Source organism: Lissotriton vulgaris, chromosome 5 (assembly GCF_964263255.1).
Source record: "Lissotriton vulgaris chromosome 5, aLisVul1.2, whole genome shotgun sequence".
NCBI classification, from domain to species: Eukaryota; Metazoa; Chordata; class Amphibia; order Caudata; family Salamandridae; genus Lissotriton; species Lissotriton vulgaris.
Window position 1 is genome coordinate 1,980,883,186 of NC_141693.1, and position 24,401 is coordinate 1,980,907,586.

Sequence of the window (24,401 nt, forward strand, 5' to 3'; positions counted from 1 at the left end):
GTTAGAGGTGTATGTGCCCCATTCAGTTGAACTGTTAATGACCAGGACCAAAACACAGCATCTGACCAATAGCAGGCTCCCGCGATATGAGCAAGTCATACTTGCTGCAGAGAACGTGACTCTCAAGAGATGCTCTGTTTTGAACCCTGCCACATTGATGCCACTCCCAGGTGACATTGATGATGATGTATGTACAGACCATGATTGCCTTGATGTGACTGAACTATGCACTAGGTATGGGCGGAAAATCCGTTTCGCTCGCGGATTTTGCGGATTTTCGGGAAATTCGCAATCCGCGAGATTCGCGAATCTCCTGCAAAATCCGCAAATCCGCGAGCAGCGGATTTTGCTCGCACTGCTCGCACTGTTCGCGTGAGTTCGCGGCTTCCCAGTACAACTTCGCGCCCCGCGAATAAGTGCTAAATTGCAGAAATACGATCTTAGCAAAACTGAAACTACTTGCCAGGTTCAAAAGTTCAGGCTCATCATTAGTAGCCATTTCCTGTAGTGCTTCCTGAGGGGCCCCTCCAGAGTTCAGTTGCCAGTTGCAACTATTATGTGACCCTGCTCTGAACCTCAGAATAGTTACACATATGCCACAAAGGTCCTGAATTACAGCTAAGGGAGACAAGCAGGAGCCAGGCTGGAAGTTAAAATCCATTAATCAGCCCCTAATTCATTATTGTCAGTTGGGGCAGGGCAGGTGTTGTAACTAATTTTGCAACAATGAAAGCACTTAGCAAGTGCAAAAGATCACTAATCAGGGCGCACTAAGGAAGCAGGTGCCAGCTAAAAAAATATTCTGTGACACATTAATCAGCCCCAAATTAATTCAGGTCACTTGAGGCAGGGAAGGTGTGCTTTGCTTTGCCGAAAATAATGTACACTGGACAACCAGAGGGTGTGGTGATGAAACAGAGGGTGGCATGGGTGGGCCAGAGGGTGGCATGAGTAGTCAGAGAGTGGCAGTGGTGACAGAGAGTGGCAGTGATGAAGAAGAGTGTCCCAAACAGGCTGGACACGTAGAAACAACAAGTTCGCAAAACTTGCGACCCGACAGGTAAGTTCGCAAATTGCGAAATTGTAAAAACCCTCGCGAACTGGCAGAAACACGGGCGAACACAAAAAAAAAAATCCGCAAATTCGCGGGAATTCGCGGATTTTGCGGATTGCGAGTTCGCAAATCCGCAAAATTCGCGAACGCGAGATCCGCAAAATTCGCCCATGCTTACTATGCACCAAACCGAGACCCGACATCGTGGATGAGCCACTGACTGACCCCGATGAAATTTTCTTTGTCGATGGCTCATGTGTAAGAGACGAAGTTGGGCAGTTGAGAGCAGCTTATGCTGTTTGTACAATCACTGGAGTTGTGGAAGCTGGATGCCTGGAAGGAGTACACTCCGCTCAGGTAGCTGAAATTATTGCCTTGACGCGTGCCTGTCTGGCAAGCAACCAAATTCGAGTCACCATATACACCGACAGCCAATATGGTTTCGGGGTAGTTCATGATTACGGGCAATTGTGGTCTCAAAGAGGTTACATGACTTCCTCAGGCTCTCCCATTCGTAATGGAGAGTTTATACGTTTACTGTTAGAAGCCTTGCAATGTCCAGCAGGTATTGCAGTTGTAAAATGTACCGCCCACACTAGAAATATGGACTTCGTGTCACAAGGCAATAGATATGCCGACGAAGTCGCGAGATACTGCGCAGAACAAGGGTACTCTTTCACGGAGGTGGAGGTGGGTGGAATAAATGTAAGAACTGAATTAGCTATGATATTGGAAATTGTGGACACTTGGGATGAATTGAAATGCATGCAAGAAAATGCACCCGATTTTGAAAAACAAACCTGGAGGACAGCAGGATGTGTAATAGGCGAAGCCCATTTCTGGGTTTCAGCAGACGGAAGAGCAGTGTTGCCCAATGAGATGGTGAGCCCAATGGCTAGGCAGATACATGGTCCAGTACATTTAGGGAGAGATGCTATGTTGAGAGTATTCAGACAAACCTGGTACAATCCTAAGTTTAGAGTAGCAGCAGAAGCTGTGTGCCAGCGTTGTGTGACCTGTCAGCAGTTGAATGTAGGAAAAAGAACACCAGTTACACTGAGTCACATAGGGAGGTCTGGAGGTCCTTTCAATAGGATGCAGATAGATTTTATTGAAATGCCAAGATGCAACCGCCTTCGTTATGTCTTGGTGGTTGTTTGCATATTTTCCAGATGGGTCGAGGCATACCCTACACGCAGGTGTGACACCCTCACAGTAGCCAAGTTATTGCTTAGGGAGCTCATACCACGGTTTGGGGTACCGGCCTCTTTGGAATCAGATAGGGGAACTCATTTTAACAGTGAACTTGTGAAGATGATTTGTGCGGCCCTGAACATAGATCAGAAATTGCATTGCAGTTACCGACCAGAGGCTTCAGGAATTGTGGAGCAGATAAACAGCACCATAAAAAATCGAATTGCCAAAATGTGTTCATCAACGTCCCTGAGTTGGCCTGATGCTCTGCCATTGGTCCTTATGAGTATCCGTAGTACCCCAGACAGAAGAACGGGACTGTCACCGCATGAGGTGTTAATGGGGAGGGCAATGAGATTGCCATCAGTACCCACTGCTGCACTGTTGAACATCACAGATGATATGATCCTGGACTATTGTAAGGGGCTGTCTGACGCCATTCATTCTGTGTCCCTTCAGGTGCAGGCTGCCGAGGTTCCATCGTGCCAGGACCTGTGCCATGACCTGTACCCTGGAGACTGGGTGCTTGTGAAGAAGCACGTGAGGAGAAACTGCCTACATGTTCGGTGGCGTGGACCCTATCAGATCATCTTGATCACGAACACCGCAGTGAAGGTGGGAGGCCTGCCCAATTGGATCCACGCGTCGCATACGCGGAGGGTTCCAGCACCTCTGGGAGAAACAGCTCCTCTCTCGGATGGAAGTCCAGCTGTGGACCGAGAAGCCATAGAGGGGGCTAGCCAAGCTGTGGAGGTGCAAGAAGAAGCAGGGAACGAGTCTGACCAAGCTGAGGACGGTCAGTACAACAGCGAAACAGACGACGCTACTGAAGGAGGAAGTAGCTGGGAGTACGAATCAGACACCGACCAGTCTGAAAGAGAGCGTGAACAGACCAGAAGGAGAAGGAGCAGAAGGGTACGTGGAGAAGCTAGTTGGCCACAAAGAAGGAGTTCTAGTCTGAGGTCAACTCCAGAGAGAACCCTTGCTCCAATATCGGAGGATTCAGACCCTGAGGAAGGTGCGCAGGGCGCTGAAGCACCAGATCTACGAAGGTCAAGAAGAGTGCGTGTGCCCAGCAGAAGATACGCCACTCCTGAGTGGACCTATCTGGCGACAAATGTCTTTGGAGCGGGAGACAGGGAGGATACGAGCGGTGGTGGTGTCCAGCTCTGAGCCCATCATCACTGTGGAAGTACAGCTGTTAGTGCCCGGAGACGAAACAGAAGGGTCACTAACTTTCACACTCCCCAACCCTCCCCACCTGAGCAAGTTAAAGCACATGTTTTTCACCGAATTGCAGTTCTCTGACTTTGGAACCAAGATAACAAGCCATGAAGAGCACACTCTTCGCCTGGAAATATTGAACTATGCTATTCAAGCCGCAGGCTCGAAACTTATCGTAGATGCTTAAAGACTTTTGTAAATAAGCAAGAAAAAGAAGATTACCTAGCGCCTAGGAAGCAGAGAAACTTAGGGACTTCCTATTAGTTGACGGAGAAGGGCTAGGGTTGTCTGTGTTAAAGCTTCAAAAGGACTTTTGCAAAAAGGAACTGCCCGCTTCCAATGGTGTGATTCTAAAGACTGGTTGATCCAAAGAGACTGTAAAGGAAAGAAGAAAAGAACTTTGGGTTGAAAGGAGAGAGAGAGAGTCATACTGTCTGAAGAAATGGAGGCCGGTAGTCCAACCCGTAGAGCTAAATGTATAATAGGCACACTAATAGTAGGAGTGATAGTATTAATAGCTTTAGTAGTTACTGTATCATATGTTAAGGGACATGAGAGAGAGGAAAGGGTAACAGGCGAGAAGCCTGTAGTGACACCAAAACCCACTGTTGCTGGTAAGAAGGGGGAAAACATACAGGAGAAAGCGTTATTAGCAGCAGAAGCCCGCAGGTTACACATGGATGAGTCCCAAGGTGACTATAGGTCAAACGCTTATGCTAAACTTTTGTATGAATATGTGGATGCCATGGAGGTCAAAGACTGTTATGTCTGCATGCAATTGCCGGCGTCTGTAGATGAAGGCATTAGATATCATCACCTTCCGTTGACATATGGCATTACATGTAGCTTATTGCTTAGCATATTTTACGAAAGAGATAGTTTTGAGTATTATTTCTCTAACTATGATTCCGTGCTACCAGAAGTCCCAAATTATAAGCAGATGAATAAGTGGGACTACTGGAAGAGTGAAGACAGATTGGCCAAGTTCTTCATTCCTTGGGTTACCTTAGATACTTCACATGCCCGCAGAAATAACTTGACATGCAAGGTGTCAGAAGTCGAAAAGAAGTTTATAGGGCAGGTGGATGATCGATATAGAAGGCAAAAGATTTTGAAGGGATCAGGACAATGGAAAACAGATTGGACCGAGGAAGAGAAGGCACATAAGAGAAAAGGTAGTAGTGGTCCAATAGCTTTGGATAAGACACAGAGAGGGAAGTTATGTCTTCACAGAGCCAAAACGTATTACGAAAATGTATTTGTAGGGGAAGTTAGTTGTGAACATGCTTTCAATCTAGAATATTACACAAAGGATTTTTTGAAAGGAATGCAAGTGATTCCAAATGTATATTTTGTATGTGGAAGAAATGCCTACGTGAGACTACCTGATAATTGGTATGGATCATGTTACTTGGCAATTGTCTTTCCCAAAATATACCATGCTCAAGACTTAGAGATCATTGAGGGCAAGGCCTCGAAGAGAGGGAGACGAGAAGTGGGAGATGCAGAATTAGTTGGAGATGTATTTTGAGCTGCATTTCCTATCTTGGGACTGATACTCAATGATGTCAAAATTAGGCGACTGGCAACAGTCGTCGACAGATTGTCTGCCAGCACTGCTAGATCTTTAATGCTGGTGGAAGGAGAGATGCAATCGATAAGGGCCATGGTGCTTCAAAACCGTCTTGCATTAGACGTCCTGCTAGCAAAAGAGGGCGGAGTCTGTAAGGCTTTGAAGGTCCAGGAATGTTGCACTTACATTCCAGACAATTCAAAACCTCTTGAGAAGGTCATTATGAATATAACTAATATTCACAAGGAGATCGAAGACCTAACCAAAGTAAATGTTTGGGAAAAGGTGGGTCATGGAATGGGCGAAGTTGGAGGCTGGTTCGCCAACCTAGGGAAGAGCTTTGTGTGGTATGTGCTGAAACCTATCATCATAATAGTGATCTGTGTGATCCTGTTGTGGGGATTGGTGAGGTCATACCAATGGTATAGATCAAATAGATTGGAGAGATCCAGGAAAGAGCAGTTACAGAGATTGGCTGCAATACAAGATAATCAGTACCGGAGTCTGAGGGCTCTAGAAACGCAGAAACGAGGGGCATTAGCCATTAGTTCAGTTTAACTGTTGGTGATGACCCTTAGAGGTCATCAAAGGGGGAACTGAGAGAGCGCAAACTGAACAAAATGTATGAGTGCACTCGAATCACTAGTAGTACGCACAATTCATAAAGAGAAATGCTATGAGTGCGGAAAATATATTCCTATATACCTTGAAATGTGTAGTTAATTTAGAGATTTCATATAGAAGTGGAACTAATGCAATATGTGTGAAAACGTATACTCTTAATAGAAGTGTTTAATCAGGATCCATGTTATGTAGCTGCTAAGGGGAGAAATCACGCTGTAAGGCATGGAAGGAAACGGGCCTTATGGCTAGGCCAGAAGGGTTCAGAAACAGATTGTTTTTCATATTCATGGATTGCACTAATGTTACACTGACATGTTTATTCATTAGATTTATATTCCATAGATGTGTTTTTTTTATGCTAAGAAAAAGAAGCTAACATGTTATTCTAGTTAACTTGCGAAAGGGTTGTAGGCCTGAAATGATGAAAGGATTTTAGATTTGCACGTACTGGTACAGGCCGAACTGTGTCAGGGGAAAAATGTTGCAAGTTTCTGTTAGAAGTCTATGAGAATGAAGACTCAGCCACGGATGTCTGTCTGCAATCGTGAGGGGGATCCAATTAATAACTGGATGAATAGAGTTTGTTCATAGATTGGTGCAGACACGGAGGAGGGTTCAGGAATGTTTTAGGGGGGTATCAGCGGGCCGGAGAAGAGTCTGAGAAGCAAGGTCAACGCTAACGCACGAGGCCCAAGGGAAGATCTTCATGGAAAAAGCCAGGAGAGATACCACGTGAGGGGCGTCTCACAAGGGGCGTCTCAAATGGTGTTGTGTTTTTGTATTAGGGTCAGCACCCCTGGGTGGAGTTAGAGCAGATGCCTGAGGACCCTTTAGAGAGCGGATGGGTAGGCAGAGAGGGTCATGACTGGCGATTATAGGGTTTCATCTAGAGACTAAGTGTGGGTGATCTCCTTAGGGAATCATTCACCGTTGACACCTTTTGGTAGGTTGGGATTCTGTTAAGTAGGGATACCATCCAGGACAGGGTAGGGACAGCCTAACCTGAACCTTTCTTCCTGCTGTAAATGACGGAGAGATCACAATAAGTGTCTATGCTTGCAGCCCTTTTGATATTAGAACTTGTGCTTGTAGTGTTCTTTGCTCGCTTAAGAGCTTTTCGGGAGCACATGTATGTAGTGGTGCCCATATATCTTTTGAATCTTATTCTGAGATGCCTGTACTTGCAGTTAACCTTAACCTTATAATAAAACTTTAAAAGCTAGAAGCAGTTTGTGGTTTTTCTGAGTTGAGTCCAACATTAGCAAAGTAATCCTGGTGTTGGATGCACTTTCTTTCCTCAAAGACAGGCAATAAAGGTTCGATTGACCAGAACGGGGTTTAGATCTAGAGTGATAAGATAGAGATCTACAATCTCGCCCTCGCACTACTGTGATGCTGACATACATCGAATGTGCTAAAGTTGCATCCACACTCTGATATATAATGCCTTGCACATAGACCTTCTCTCGTCGCACTCACCATCTATGAATAGACCCACGTGCAACTAAAGCCACCAAAATGAGAAATGATGATCTGAGGACTACTGAACACACATTTTGGGGTGAGTGACATTGCCAATTAGCGGACTCACAACTTTGTATAGTTTTAAAAACATTTTGTGAGATTCAGAAATTTAAAACTTGCAAACTTAAAAAAAGGGTGGCTTTTGCAGTGGGTAACTTGCAGCTCAGCACGTTGACTCCTCTCCCTTTGTAGCAATTTCATGCACTCAGAATGCCCAAGGCTCACCCAAATAGGGGGTGCAGCGCCTATGGCGGATTCCCTGGCTCAGCCCAGTGTGTTCCTGGGCGGGCCATGGCACAGAAGTGATTTAACACTTCCGGGTCTTTAAAGGGGGAATCGGAGCGGGGAACGGTCTCTTTGCCGTTCACCGATCCATCACCCGGACGCTGCTAGTCCACCCGCCAGGGACCAGCACAATTTAATGTTGTCCCGCCCACCATCCTCTTAGACTGCGGTTTGTTTAAGGTCTAATTTTTCCTGTATCCTTTGTGCATTATTCTTCTCTTTCAGCCTCACGTTATTTAAGTTGGTGTTTGTGGTTATTTATTTGACGTTTGTGTGCAGGAATTCTTCTTTTACAGCTGTTTGGTGCATGTCATATTTATTGTAGTATCCCAGGTTGACGGGTGAGGTCATGATTGGTGGGGCACTTCGAGTCCATAGAAGGCACTCTTTTTACTTGGGATAGGTGGGACAGCGGTCTCATAGGGCCCTCGAGGGAGTGCTTGCAGCAAGTCGGCTAGAGGGTGCGGGGTGTGGGAGTGCTTGCTGCCAACAGGCCTTTATGGCCAATCCCTGCAAGGGCGTGTGGGCGCAAAGCTAGCACAAGCCCTTGGAGGGATAACGATGGTGTATGGGGGTGCCCGGGGCAGGTAAACTGGCGAGCAGACAGGCCTCCTGCACAAGTTACTATGTTGCTATGTTTCTGCGCATAATTTTGTAAAATGATATTGAGTGCAAATTTTAATGTTTTGTGATTTTTATTTTTGTCACAATAAATACAGCTGGAAAGCTTATGTCCCCTAACCCAAAAAAGTTCAAATTGATGTTTTGTGCTGCCTGTAGCAGTAGGGTATTCTGAAGGGCAGGTGGGTGGTTCCTGGTCACTTCATTTGGGAAGTGCTGAAGCTCGTCGATACCTGGCCATATGTTTCAATGCAAGATGTCACTATGAATAGGACTCCTCTGTCCTCCTTCTTGTTCAGTTCGAATGTTTCACTGAGTGATGCCATAATTCACAATATTCATATGTCCTCTTTCATATGCAGTTAGAATGTTTCATTGCATGATGTCGTATTGCACGAGACTTCTCTGTCCTCTTTCACATTCAGTTAGAATGTTTCAATAAGTGATATCATAACTCACATAGTGTATTTTCTTTGTCATCTGCAGTTAGAATGTTTCATTACGTGATGTCATATTGCACAAGACTCCTCTGTCCTGTTTCAAATTCACTTTGAATGTTTCAATGAGTGATGTCATAACTCACATAGGGCTAGATGTAGGTAAATAAGATTTACCGATTCATAAATACCGAATTTTACCGATTCAGTATTCATGAATCGGTAAATCTAATGTAGGTAATCATTCGTCTCAAATACCGATTCGGTAGGATTCGGTATTTACCTATTCGGTAATTACAAAATTAGTATTTGCCATTGATTCCTATGGGCCGTAAAGCCCATAGGAATCAATGGCAAATACCGATTCGGTAATTACCGAATCAGTAAAAATACTGAATTGCCAAGGGGGACAGGGTGTCACTTTGACACCCTGTAGCACCCCTGTTTCTGGCTTGTGTGCCATGTGACACACATACATGCCCTTAGGCACGCATACAGATGTGCATGTACACTGGAATTCGTTATTTACCACCCAATAGAATTGGATGGTAGGGCCTGAGGCACTGTTTACTGTGCCACCTACATCTGGATTTACGGAATCGGTAAATTTACCGATTTGGTATTTTACTGATTCAGTAAATTTACCGATTCTGTAAATCTCAAGCCCCCTACATGTCAAACACCAAATACCGGTTGGTAACGGCCGTTACCGACGGGTATTTGGTCTCCTAAATCTGGCCCCTAGTGTCTGTTCTTTGTCATATGCAGTTAGAATGTTTCCTTACATAATATCAAATTACACAAGACTCCTCTGTCCTGTTTCACATTCAGTTAGAATGTTTCAATAAGTGATATCATAACTCACATAGTGTATTTTCTTTGTCATCTGCAGTTAGAATGTTTCATTACGTGATGTCATATTGCACAAGACTCCTCTGTCCTGTTTCACATTCAGTTAGAATGTTTCATTGAGTGATATCATAACTCAGTGTCTGTTCTTTGTCATATGCAGTTAGAATGTTTCATTACGTGATGTCATATTGCACAAGACCCCTCTGTCCTGTTTCAAATTCACTTTGAATGTTTCAATGAGTGATGTCATAACTCACATAGGGCTAGATGTAGGTAAATAAGATTTACCGATTCATAAATACCGAATTTTACCAATTCGGTATTCATGAATCGGTAAATCTAATGTAGGTAATCATTCGTCTCAAATACCGAATCGGTAGGATTCGGTATTTACCTATTCGGTAATTACAAAATCAGTATTTGCCATTGATTCCTATGGGCCTTAAAGCCCATAGGAATCAATGGCAAATACCGATTCGGTAATTACCGAATCAGTAAAAATACTGAATTGCCAAGGGGGACAGGGTGTCACTTTGACACCCTGTAGCACCCCTGTTTCTGGCTTGTGTGCCATGTGACACACATACATGCCCTTAGGCACGCATACAGATGTGCATGTACACAGGAATTCGTTATTTACCACCCAATAGAATTGGGTGGTAGGGCCTGAGGCACTGTTTACTGTGCCACCTACATCTGGATTTACGGAATCGGTAAATTTACCGATTCGGTATTTTACTGATTCAGTAAATTTACCGATTCTGTAAATCTCAAGCCCCCTACATGTCAAACACCAAATACCGGTTGGTAACGGCCGAAATCGGCCGTTACCGACGGGTATTTGGTCTCCTAAATCTGGCCCCTAGTGTCTGTTCTTTGTCATATGCAGTTAGAATGTTTCCTTACATAATATCAAATTACACAAGACTCCTCTGTCCTGTTTCACATTCAGTTACAATGTTTCATTGAGTGATATCATAACTCACATAGTGTCTGTTCTTTGTCATATGCAGTTAGAATGTTTCATTACGTGATGTCATATTGCACAAGACCCCTCTGTCCTGTTTCACATTCAGTTAGAATGTTTCTATGAGCGATGTCATAACTCACATAGTGTCTATTCTTTGTCATATGCAGTTAGAATGTTTCTATGAGTGATGTCATACCTCACATAGTGTCTGTTCTTTGTCATATGCAGTTAGAATGTTTCATTACATAATGTCAAATTACACAAGACTCCTCTGTCCTGTTTCACATTCAGTTAGAATGTTTTAATGAGTGATGTCATAACTCACATAGTGTCTGTTCTTTGTCAAATGCAGTTAGAATGTTTCATTACGTGATGTCATATTGCACAAGACCCCTCTGTCCTGTTTCACATTGATTTAGAATGTTTCAATGAGTGACATCATGACTCATATAGTGTCTGCTCTTTGTCATATGCAGTTAAATGTTAAATACTTGTAAAGCCCACAGCTGCCCCAGCAAAGGGGCGTCCCGGCGCTGTATACCGCTGGGGAACCCATCCTGGCTCTCCCTGTGAGATGGTCCCTCCTGGGCATCTCCAAGGTGAAGACAAGCATCCCCAGCGCTGGTGGGGCCGTTAGTAGAGATTAAGCAAGCTATTGCAAAGAGTTGCCTAGTGGGACCCATAGTTGGAGTAGGCACCGAGGTGAGAATTATCGAGTCCGCTCATCATGGCCCAAGACCCTGCCGCGTTGGGAATCGAACCCTGGTCCCAGGCTGACCTCTGCTTCTGGGTCTGCCGCCTCTAACCAGTGAGCCACACCACTCCATGTCATAGCTCACAATACTGTGTGTCTTCTTTCCTGTGTATAGAATGTTTCATTACGTAATGTCATATTGCACAAGACTCCTCTGTCCTGTTTCACATTCAGTTAGAATGTTTCACTGAGTGATATCATAACTCAGTGTCTGTTCTTTGTCATATGCAGTTAGAATGTTTCATTACGTGATGTCATATTGCACAAGACTCCTCTTTCCTCTTTCATATACAGTTAGAATGTTTTGTTATGTGATGTTATATTGCACAAGACTCTTCTGTCCTGTTTCACATTCAGTTAGAATGTTTCACTGAGAGATGTCATAATTCACAATATTCATTTGTCCTTTTTCCTGTGTATAGAATGTTTCGTTATGTGATGTCATATTGCACAAGCCTCCTCTGTCCTGTTTCACATTCAGTTAGAATGATTCACTGAGTGATGTCATAACTCGAAAGAGTGTCTTTCCTCTTTCATATACAGTTAGAATGTTTCATTGCGTGATGTCATATTGCACAAGACTCCTCTGTCCTGTTTTACATTCAGTTAGAATGATTCACTGAGTGATGATATCATAACTCCCATAGTGTGTGTTCTTTGTCATATGCAGTTAGAATGTTTCACTGAGTGATGTCATAACTCACAATAGGGTATGTCCTCTTTCATATACAGTTCGAATGTTTCGTTATGTGATGTCATAATGCCCAAGACTCCTGTGCCCTCTTTCCTATGCAATTAGTATATGTCATTGAATAATATAATGATTCACAGCATCCCCGTCCTCTTTCATTCAGTGGTGCAGTGATAGAGCCTATTACACTGCGTTGTTACTTGTGTAGTTACAGAGCTTCATTTAGGGATCCGTTAACACCGGAAACACTCCTACTTCACGGACATCCTGATGCGTCACAATAAAAAGGCGACGTCGAGGGTATTAATATGTTTCTCCTAATATCTAGTTTTTAGCTGGAGAGCGCAGAGATGATAACTCATTTAAAATATCGCGATAATCTCACAACAATGACAGATCTATAAAATCATTTCGTGAATTGCGACGCTAATTACGAAGCGCGGCACCTTCTGCGTTATTACTGGTAATCACTAACGGGGTCAACATCGGAATGTGGACAAATAACTGAGGCATAAAAACGTCTGAAAAAATCGGTGTTTACAAGTTACGGGCCGATTGATTGGTGCTTGTGGCTTTCATTTCCACTTCCCATGGGGGCAGTCAGGGGCCAGGGGTCAACCCATGTGGATGCTGCTGTGTTTCCATGGCAACCCACGACTTCAAAGCCCTCCTTTACATTCACTTCTGCTTCATTCTATACAGGTATAAGAACCACAAAAACCCGTCGATAGCCCCTCGGACGGGAGTTGACATGAACAGCGTCAGACGGACGGGGCAGTCGTGTGTTATTAAGGAGATAACCGTTCGGTTGTGTAAGTAACCTCAACACAATGAAATGACACCTGTCAATGAGTGACGTATGGCGACTCTCTCATGAGAAGGCAGCAAGAAATACAAGTCAAACACGTGTGCCTCAGAATCCGCCAGCTTGGCACTTTTTGTTTTAGTAAAAGTTGTTTTTTTTATTTAATTTCCTTTCAAAGAAACAGTATGGAATAGTACTGTTCGAAAACTAAGAACATTCCAATGCTACGTAAAAATCCGTGACTTCGGAAAGTGCTTTAAATGGAAATGCAGACGTACAGGTACACGCTATGTAGAGTACTTGTTGCTCTTAAGAAGTACCGGTACTCTCCTGTTAAATCTATTGCAACAGGGCTGCTAAGTGCCGGTGCTCCCCTATTCAAAGGGACGAAGTACAGGTACTCTGTTCTAGACAGCACCTGCTCATTTAAAGCACTGGCCCAGGAAGGATGAATGCCACATTTGGCTGCTTCACTGGATCGAGGGCGGCAGTGAAAGTGACCAGCTGGCAGCGACAGTACACCGACAAGCGTACAACATGTATCCTAATCGGATGTCACCATTTGATACTTTGACGTACCTCATTCAAACGTATTGATCGTGTTTATCAGATTGGAGTATTTTAGATTCACGTGGCTGATGCTATAGTAATTTGCATAAGTTTATCGATCAGATTGTAAATGATCACGTTTTGTGTATTAGTAGATTGCTCTGAACAAGCACAGAACCATCCACGATCAATTGGGTCACCCCAGCAGTGTACCCCTAATCTTGCCTCTTGGTATGTTACGTTACTAGATTTTCGTATAGCAAAATGTTCACAATATATTTAGCATCTTGGCAGTTTTTACAGATGTGGGCCTGCAGTTGTGACTCACCCACAGAACATTTCCTTCCAAAGTCAACATTTGCTGCGCCTGGGTGGTCTGGAGGAGGGTGTCGCCTGATGATGACATGTTCATGGCTTTGGGTTCCGGGCCTGGGATTGGTCAGTGGACAGGTCCTTACTTACGGAGGCTAATTGCCTAAATGTGCGTTAACATTCGGTATACATATTACTTGAACCTCGTTTTACAGCTGTTCACCTCACTTGGGTGGAAAGGAATTTCTTCATGTTAAAATATCGCACTAGTGCAAGAATTGCACGGACATGATGCGTCTACTTCACAAAGATCAAGGAAACTAAGGGCCAGGTTTGCTATCTTTTTGCGCCTGGGTTGCATTATTTTTGCGGCTGAGCCTCATTCAAAATCATTTTTGGAATTAACTAAGAAAGGCAAAGCCACTTTGAGTATTTTTGTGCTGTTTAGTAAATGCAAAGTAATGTGTTATTTTGCACCAGCTTTGGTGCTGAGCAGCGCAAAGTGCACCAGCGATGGTGCTGAGCAGCGCAAAGTGAACCAGAGTTGGTGCCGAGCAGCGCAGAGTGCATCAGCGATGGTGCTGCGCAGCACAAAGTGCACCAGCACTAGTGCTGAGCAGCGCAGAGTGCACCAGCGATGGTGTTTCGCAGCGCAAAGTGCACCAAAACTAGTGCTGAGTAGCACAGAGTGCACCAGCGATGGTGCTGCGCAGCACAAAGTGAACCAGCGTTGGTGCTGAGCAGTACAGAGCGCATTGCGTTACTGCTAAGCAGTGCAAAGCGCACCAGCATTGGTGCTAAACAGCGCAAAGTGCACCAGCATTGGTGCTCAGCAGCGCAGACTGCACACACACAGAGCAGAAATGTTCCATATTGTTTGGAAGCATGGAACATTTCTACTCGCTCCCTTTCACACAATGCAGTGCAGCAAGTTCCCTTGTGCCGCGTTGCACCAAATATTAGTAAAAGTGCCCCTAAATACCGTTGTATTCACAAACTCACACAAAACTGAATAAAACCAGAAAGAATCTTTTAGTTGCAGTCTTTGCATGGCATATGCGGTGACGTAACAAGGGTACCAGGACCCAGTGTAAACAGAATGAAACGGCTTGACAGCTTGTAGGGTAGTAAAACAACAGCATAATCGTGGTGCAGTGAGCTCCTAACACCTCTGATGCCAGCCCGGTGCCAGGGCAGGTCTGCACTATTACTGGTCTCTCCCCTGGGCACATGGCACTTATTGCGTCATTATGAAATTGATATATAGATCTGGGGAGTTCTGTCAGTGCCCCTTATGGTTTCAGTAAAGGTTGGCATCTGTGTTGTGGCGCCGCGTGCTCAGAATGTTGTGCCCCCTTCTACCATCAAGCCCCACCCCCTTCCTGATAAAGTTGCCTGGTAGAAGCTGTCATTGCGATGCCCCACTCCTTGGCACGGTGGCACTCCCCGGGCCCCTGGGGCCCGAGCGTCTCGCGCAGTACAAATAGCTCTGGCTGTTTCATCGCCACCTCCTTCCTTCGGCCTCTTCACACCCATCACCCGTGACAGGCTGATGTGCATACCACAACATGCCCTCATTAAAGCGGACAATCCCACCCGACAAAGGCTCCGCAGCTCTCATTGTAAGTGAGCTGTGAAGCTGCCGTGTCCAGCCAGAGTGGACACCCCCGTGGCTAATGAGGCCAGACACAGCCAGGGCCACTGAAAGGCCGGCAGTAGCCACCCCTGGCAGGTTTATGGCCCAATCAACGCCGGTTCCAAAACTGTCTCCTTGGCGGCGGCGCTCGCGCCTGCTTCTCTCCCACTTACATTTCCAGTTCGGCTCGTCTTCTCGGCGTAACCTACACCAGTGGCGACGAGGCGCGCAGATGCAGGTGAGGTCACAGGACACTGCATTAGGAAACGCATACCTTCCACGTCGCCAAGGCACACCCCTTGTTTATGGGCAGGCCGCCTTGCAGCGCTTTGGAGTTGTGTTCGTGTCAATACAAAGCATACAATTTGGGAGTGTCAAACAATTTGCCACCACAAAACCGCCCTAAGATAATAAGGTGTTTCTAATTACAGCGGTTTTAGCTTTGAATTTCTAGGGAGCAGTGCTCAGCCCTGCATGGATGTCATATCAAAGAAAGGGTGAGACTCTATGAATCGTCGTAACCTTGACCCAACACTTCTAACCCAACATTCAATATCAACATTGCCCTAGGAAGATTCAAATATGATATATATATATATATATATACACACACACATATAGTTTTAGAGATATATATATATATACATATATTTTACTGCGAAATGTGAATATTGCTTCCATATTGAATGCAAGGATGCATTTTGCGCCACAAAATTGCACCAAAAAACACAACTGCTGGACATTGTCTGCTCATTTGTGTTGTTCCCATGCTCCTCTGCCATAACTTTACTGTGCGCATGGTGTAATTATATGATGTGGCGTAATGGCGTGATTAGGGGACTATAAATAAAAAGCATAATGTAAATTTTCCTAAATTACACAAATTCTGCTTGTTTAATTTATATTTCACCTGGGCCAATACGTCATTCAGTTTGAACACTAACATATGAAAAAGAAAAAAACATGTTTGAATGTAGGTGAAGTTAATGCAGGATCTCCACGAACTTGGAAAGCAAGCATTGGCAAAGCCAATAGGTTTCGCCTATTGTCGACCTATTGGATTTGTTAATCAGGTGGCGAATGAGAGGGCGGATGTAAAAAAGTGTTATGAAATGGTCAGCGCTGGGCAGGTGAAAGTTTTGCATAGAAATAGCTCATTTTGATTCTGAGTTTGAAGTCCCCGAAAGCAGAGCTTCCCAGGGCAAAAATAAATAACATCAGCGTAATCATGCTTATCTGCCACATGATACCTGCAAGCAAGGGGAGAGGATGTGGCTTAGCAGCCAAAGCGCCCGACTTTGGAGCTGGGAACCAGGTTTGAATCTTGGCTGTGGATAAACACCCTGTGACTCTGGGCAAATCACTTAATCTTCCCATGTCTAAACAAAATGAATGTGTCCTTGTGTAAAGTGCCTCAACACCTTTGGGTCGACTTCGTGCTATATAAAAGCTTCAACAACAACAAAAGTTGAAGGATGGGAGAAAAGCATCTGACCTCCCGCCTCATTTATTGTTCTGGGTGGGGGCACAGCAATGGGAGAAATGGAGGGGGGGCATGGGCATCCGCAGAAATGTTTAAATCTTGTGAGGCGCCACAGCAGACGACCCGGCAACTACAATAAAACAGAGGGAAAAACTAAAAATGTCCGGAAAAAAACAAAAACATTTTAAATCAGGTTGATGCGGTTCTAGAGCATGGGAACTCACAAACTTTCTCTCTGGGGCCAAATTTAAAGTGTGGTTTGTGGCCGAGGGCTGCACCGGTGGAGGCGGGGTCAGTGGGGGAGGTGGGAGAGGCTAGAGCAACAAAAACAAGGTTGAACACAGGTCCCTGCAGCGGACGCCTTCGTCCACGTAGCCACCAGACCCGGCATACACACATCTTTCTTTCTCTCTTTCTCTCTCTCTCTCTCTCTCTCTCTCTCTGTCTGTCTCCCTCCCTCTCTCTTTGTCTCCCTCCCTCTCCCTGTCTCCCTCTGTCTCACGCACTCTGTCTATCTCTCTCTCCCTCGCTCTTTCTCGGTCTCCCTCCCTCTCTCTCCCTGTCTCCCTCCCTCTCTCTCCCTCTGTCTCCCTCCCTCTGTCTCCCTCCCTCCCTTTGTCTGTCTCTCTCCCTCTTTCTGTCTACCTCCCTCTGTCGCCCTCCTCCCTCTGTCTGTCTCCCTCTGTCTGTCGCCCTTTGTCTGTCGCCCTCTGTCTGTCTCCCCCCCTCTGTTTCCCTCTCTCTCTCCCTGTCTCCCTCTCTGTCTCACTGTCTCCCTCCCTCTCTCTCTATCTCTCTCTCTCCCTCCCTTTCCCTCTCTCTGTCTCCATTTGTCTCACTCACTCTGTCTGTTCTATCTCGCTCTCTCCCTGTCTCCCTCCCTCTCTCTCCCTCTGTCTCCCTCCCTCTGTCTGTCTCTCTCCCTCTGACTGTCTACCTCCCTCTGTCTCCCTCCTCCCTCTGTCTGTCGCCCTCTGTCTGTCGCCCTCTGTCTGTCGCTTTTTGTCTAGCTGTCTCCCTCCCTCCCTCTGTTTCCCTACTGCTGTCTCCCCCTCTCTCTCTGTCTCCCTCTCTGTCTCCCTCCCTCTGTCTCCCTCCCTCTGTCTCCCGCCCTATCTGTCTCCCTCTCTCTCTGTCTCCCTCTCTCTGTCTCCCTCCCTCGGTCTCCCTCCCTCTGTCTCCCTCCCTCTGTCTCCCTCTCTCTCGGTCTCCCTCACTCTCGGTCTCCCCCCCTCTCAGTCTCCCCCCCTCTCGGTCTCCCTCTCTCTCGGTCTCCCTCTCTCGGTCTCCCTCTCTCTTGGTCTCCCTCGCCCTCTCTGTCTTGCTCTCTCTGTCTCCCTCTCTCTCTGTCTCACTCTCTTTCCCTCTCTCTCTGTCTCCCTCCCTCTGTCTCTGTATGTATCCCACCCTGTATCTCCCTCTATCTGTCTCCCTCCCTCTGTCGCCCACTTCCCTCTGTCTTACTCCCTCTGTCTGTCGCCCTCTGTCTCCCTCCGTTTCCTTCCCTCATTGTGTTTATCTATAATTATGTCACCCCCTCTCGCCTCTTTTCCTATCTTCTCTCATCAATCATTTCTCCCTCTTTCCTTTCCCCCTCTCCGTTTGTCTCTACTCCCCACTACGTCTCTTATTTTTCTTTTTGGCTCTGTCTCTCTCTTTATCTCTCCTCTGCTCTTACGTCTCCCTTGGCCACAACATGGAGGAGAAATTAAATGTTTTACTACAACATTGTCAAAATCAAATTTTCATATTTTTTCCATTTTTAGTCATATTGTTCTTTAAATGTAGTTATTTCAGTCCTTAGTGTTTTTTGCAGAGTTTTTTCACTGTCAGGTGTATACAGCATTCTCCCCATTGCACAAACGGATGGAATTTAATAATAAAGTTTAAATTTCAATCCAGTCTGTCACTTCACAGTTTTTAAACTGAGAATGTTTGCACTAACCCCGCTCCACCTGCGCCCCTTAGCTTTTTATCTGATCGGTGTGGCCTGCTGTGAGAGACTAAAGCTCCCGTCCCCTGCCTAAGACTTGCTAATTGTGCTGCTCATCTCCTGAGGCCTGGGATGGGCGGAGATGCTCCATGCTGTGCCTCCTCTGCCGGCCCATTGTCATTCTGCCCATGGCAATGAACCAGCCTCACTCTGTGACCTGCTGAGAGTTACACTCGGCGCTGTAGCGGCCTTTGAGGTAGGAAAATCGGGCCAGGTATGTGGGCCCATCCTCTAGAACAGAGCCTCAATCCAGGGTGGGTAGGTGGGGGCAAGCGCCCCCTCTTGCCCCCCCCTGCGGACGCCCATGAGGGGGGGCAAGCAAACACAGACAGTGGGGACGGAAAGACGACAGCGCCAGCCACTTTGTAGAGTGGCTTAAGAAAAAGAAAAAATTGCTTCCAAAAGCGTGAGCAGAATAAGGGCACAAGTGCTTAGGCCATACTCGCAGGGATGGTCACATGCAAGAAAAGGGAAGTGCCGACTACAGAGCTGACCAGCAGGAAGCAAACAATTGAGGGTGGTTTTAAAGCCGACCAATGGTAAGCAATGGGCAGCCATCAAGCCCACTAATGGTAAGTAGCATCATGTCTCGAAGAGGCAGCGCAAGCGCCGTCTAGGCGAGACCATAAAACATTAGCCTCCATCCTTAACGTTGGTGACCTGAAGGTTGAGCTGTTTGCCCTGACTGTGACTGTGTGAGTCAGTGTCATGTGGAGTTGAAAAGACCTTGGCTCCTGACTTAAAGGGTAAATATTAGAAGAAGAAAAATCAAAATATTTTCTACTTTCATGCCACTGTTATCCAAACTGGAAACTAAAGAAAATTCACATTGTGAAACAGTGTATCAAAAGGGTTTCAAAGTGTTGTCCTTGTTTTTTTTTTATATAATGGGCCCTCTCACTGCAGGCTAGTTTAGCCTTAATAAACAGTGGCCTGGCTACCTACTAGCTTTTTATCATGTGACACACGTGCAACCAAATCTCTCATTTGAGGCAACAGATTGCTCAACATCCTACATTAACCATACTAGCATGTGATTCAGAAGGCATTTTTCAAAATGTTTTCTTTGTTACACTGGCTTACATTTGGAAGGCACAAATGCAGAGAAATACAGTTGGTAACAACAATTGTTCTACTATTCTGTGTTTCCGCATGTCTCAATAAAAATGGTGTCTCACTTGTGTGAGTAAGTCTAGTGCCTGCGGCAGAACAAGCCCCAAAACACAACATGGACACATCACATTTTTCCACGAACACTGACCCTTGTTTGCAGTGTGCCTAGCTGTGGAGTTTTGGCCATTGCTCAGCCGACACCCAGGGAATCCTAGCACACCTACACATTTGTGATAACTAGACAGCGTAAGGAGACTTGTGTGGCTCTCACTAGGTTTTCTTTACCCAGAAGTCCTTGTAAACCTCAAACTTTGAATAAAAATACACACATTTTTGTGAGAATAATTTCTGGAATTTGTGGGGATCCACACATTTTCTACCACCTAGCATAGCATTCTCCCAAGTGTCCTGGTAAAAATGATTCCTTCACTTGTGTGGGTAAGCCTAGTTCTTGCGACAGGAAATCAACCAGCACAGCATGGACACATCACATTTTTCCATGGAAAACTGTCCTTTTTTTGCAATGTGTCTAGGTGTGGATTTTGGGCCCTTGCTCAATCGGCACCTTGAGAAACCAAGCAAACTTACACATTTTAAAAAACTAAACACACTGGGAAATCCATGGTGGGATGACTTGCTTGGATCTCACCATTTTTTCTTACCCATAAGTACATGCTAACCTCAAAATTTGACTAAAAATGCACATTCCCTCAAATTTCTGTGAGGAAAACTTCTGGAATCTGCGTGGAGAAACACATTTCCTACCACTCAGCAGCCCTGATAGTCTCCTACTAAAAATGGTAACCAACTTATGTGGGTAGGACTAGTGCCCGTAACGGGAAAGAGACAAAAAATGCCACATTGAGACATCACATTTTTTGACTGAAAATTGACGCTTTCTGACAATTTAGGCAGCCTTAAATGTTGGGCCCTAGCTAAGATAGCACCAAGGGAAACATAGGAAACCTGCAAAGGTTTGAACACTAGACAGCCAGGGGAATCCAGGGTGCGGTGACTTGCATGAGGAAGTCCTGTCGCCTCTCAGGTGCCGCGCCTGAGAATGGGAACACTGTTCATTGTGAATGCCAGCTAAGGCAGCGGCGTACCCCCAACTCCGGTCATAGCCCTGTACCTTGTTGAAAGTGGAAGTGGACGGCTGCTCCTAAATAGCCCCTGACGGCTGGAATCTTGGGAAACGCGGCTTTTGGGGAAAGGGGGTGTCAAGGAAAGAGAGGAGGGGTACTTTCGCAGCATCTTCGGTAAGTCTAGCAGCCCTAACTGTGAGCTCCTTAAAAAACATACGGTATGTTCGGAATAATTAATGCACAAAGAAAGCAACAGGTATAGATGAGTTTCAATGTAAATGTAAAAATTAAACGAAACAAAGTATTTTTTCTGGTTGTCAAAAGAAGTTCAAGATAAGTTTTAAAATCTGTTTAGAAGACGGATAACTAGCCCTGTTAAACTTAGATGTTTTAAATATCTGTAGAGCACATCGTTAGCAAACACGCTTTATGTACATTAATAGCTACGCGAAACATGAGGCTTTTTTATTATTTGTCAAAGCTGAATAAAAAGTAATTTGTATTTGGAAAAATTATTGTTCGGTTCTTAAAATAAAATATATTTGTTTTACTATGATGATATTTGTGTCTGTGTGCTTTACAAATACATTGCGTGACCGTCGAGTCCTCTAGCAGTGTTCACACTTGCTGACCTGTCTACACCGCGTGCGTCATTTCCTGCATTAATTAGAATAAATATAAAAGGCATTTGTTTGTTAAGGTTCTGTGTCAGAGTCCCAAAGACGGACAGACTGGTAGCAGGACGCCACTGATTGGATGGCACGGCCGGAGGTCGCTGTATCAGCACTGATGGTGTCATAACGTTGGGACCAATCGGGTTACTGTTTAGTGTAGTTTTGTTCTCATGCAGTGCGAAGAGTGCCTGGTGACCGTATACCAGGTCTTTACAGCACAATATTAACAGGCATTCAACATAATTCAATGGGAAATGCCTCTCATTGCGTACTCCGCATTAAGGTTTCTCAAGTAGCAATAGTTTAGCTCAGTTGTTTTTTTTAAATTTCTTCTCACTTAGGTTATCAAATTTCATATTTTATTTGCACTTGGATAGTTCTTTGCATACACAAGACTTAAATTTGTTACGCTGAAAAAAATGTCGAAGGAATCGATTGCAAACAGGTAGCAGGATGTTAAGACTAGAATTAGAAAAGCAAGAGAAATGAGGAGAGGAAGCCCAACGAAAAGAGCAAGACGCTTATCCAGGTGACTCGCATTGTTCAAAAGTTATGGGGCACTTTTGGGTCAATAGAGGTGTGTGCCGCAGTTAATTGTAGTCACAGGTCCCGACCCTTTGAATTTCTGGAATACCCTTGTCCATGGACAATTAAGAAAAAACCATAATGCGAATGCAGTGTGGTCGAAGAAAGAAGGAATGGATGCCTCTATAGCCACATCAAAGGAGAATCCAAAATTCCCTAAAAATATCGGGGGTTAATGCTTGTATCAGTCTCAGCCATTGATAATCACACTGGGCACTTTTCGTACTTTTGGCGTTTAGCACCACTGTGTCAACACACACATAAAACAGCCATACAAATACCACCCATTGACACACCCATAAGGAATTGTCCGGCCTACACTGCTAGGCCACGTCCTTTGGGTTTCAGACTGATTCAAGCTTTTCGATCCTAAGTCGCGATATGTGTCATAACATGGCATGTTCCTATCTGGGCCCTGCACTCTCTCTGGTACAAGGACTCAAGCTGAGGTTCTCTGAGTCAGGAACATATCTAAGGTTGCTTGTGTTGTCCTTCAGAAGAGATTTGGGTGGCTCATACAGACTGTATTCTTGCTTCTCGAACAGGGTCAAGAAGGATTCACGCATGGTTGGTCCTACTCTGTATCTACACAAACCATACAATGCAATTACTTACCAGTGGTTGAGATTGAGTACAAGTCATTCTGTAGATGTTTGGCTGGCTCACTCACTGCACCAGCAATTTTAGAATGTGAAATCTTTGCCAATGGCTCTTATTTTATAACTTGGGGTTCTCCGATGACCTCTACATACAACAATGTTCCAGCCCCCTTCTTGTCTCCACTCGTACATGTCTTTTTGTCTGCTACCTCTGAAACACTTCTAGTGATTTCTTACACAAGAGTGGCACTAGAGGTCATGGAGAAGAGCCTCAACCTTGACACAAATATAGGGTTGGCTTTTGTGGTCCAAATCCATATAACAGTCCCAGTCCTCCTCTTTTTCAATTATCTGTCATTTTCTAATAATGTTTTTACTAATATATGTTTAAGAGCTGGCTGCTGCCCTCACACACATCTTCCTAATATTAAATGTTTTGATATGTACCCTTACCCCACTTTTTATGCAGTTTTTTAGTTCTCGACTATTCTATCCCGTTAGGGATTGAATAGGCGAGATTATAGTAAGCAGTCCGAAAAGTCTACTTAGCCTACGGATCGCGTACAGTTCATGTGAGGCAGACGTGTGAGGCAGGCGCGTGCACATCAAACACCATCGGCCTCTGCATCAGACTTCATAGGAAGCCGCTCGAACACCACCATTTGTCTGAGCCTCAGCATCAGACTTCAAAGGAATTCGCTCCCAAGCCACTACCACACCCCCCATCAGACTTCAAAGGAATGCGCTCCCTCTCCCCCGCCCACCCGCCACAGCAATGCCGAGAGCTTGGTTTTTTTTTGCTTCCATTTTGCGGGGAAGCCGTGTTTTGTTCGCCGTTCTCTGCACCTTTCTTGTTTTTTTTCTGGACGAAAGTGAAAGCCTACCGTGCTTCTTTACAGTAGCATGCTCCTCAAATGCTGTTGCTGGGTTGCCATCTCTCTAGGGACACTCAGCTTGAAAACACTCGACTTGCTAGCTGCAATGCAACATCTGCTATGCTTTGCCTCTAGACACGTTGATCCCTCGCAGACTGTGCTGACTCTGCCCCTCCTAATTCTGAAACTGACCAACACAGTCATCACGCAGTCTCTTCTCTCTGTCTTATGATGTCTGCCCTGCTACCATTTACTTGGACCCTCACACCTCCTCACCCTCACACACCCTCACTCACTCTCACACCCTCACACACGTTCACACACCCTCACTCATCCTCACACCCTCACCCCCTCACCCTCACAACCCTCTCACCCTCACTCACCCTCTCACACTCACACCCCCTCACCCCCTCACCCTCACACACCTCCTCACCCTCACACCCCCTCACTCTCACATCCCCTCACCCTCACACCCCCTCATCCTCACACTCACAGACCCCCACCCTCACCCACCCTCACCCTCACCCTCACTCACCCTCTCACTCTCACACACCCTCTCACCCTCACACACTCTCTCACCCTTACACCCCCTCACATCCCCTCACCCTCCCTCCCCTAACCCTCACACCCCCTCATCCTCACATACCCCCTCACTCACCCTCTCACCCACCCTCTCACCCACCCTCACACCCCCTCACCCTCACACCCCTCACACCCCCTCACCCTCACACACCCCCTCACCCTAACACCCCCTCACCCTCACACCCCCTTTCACCCCCACACCCCCTCACCCTCACACCCCTCACATCCCCTCACATCCCCTCACCCTCACATCCCCTCACCCTCCCTCACACCCTCAACCTCACACCCCCACCTTCAGACCCTCTCA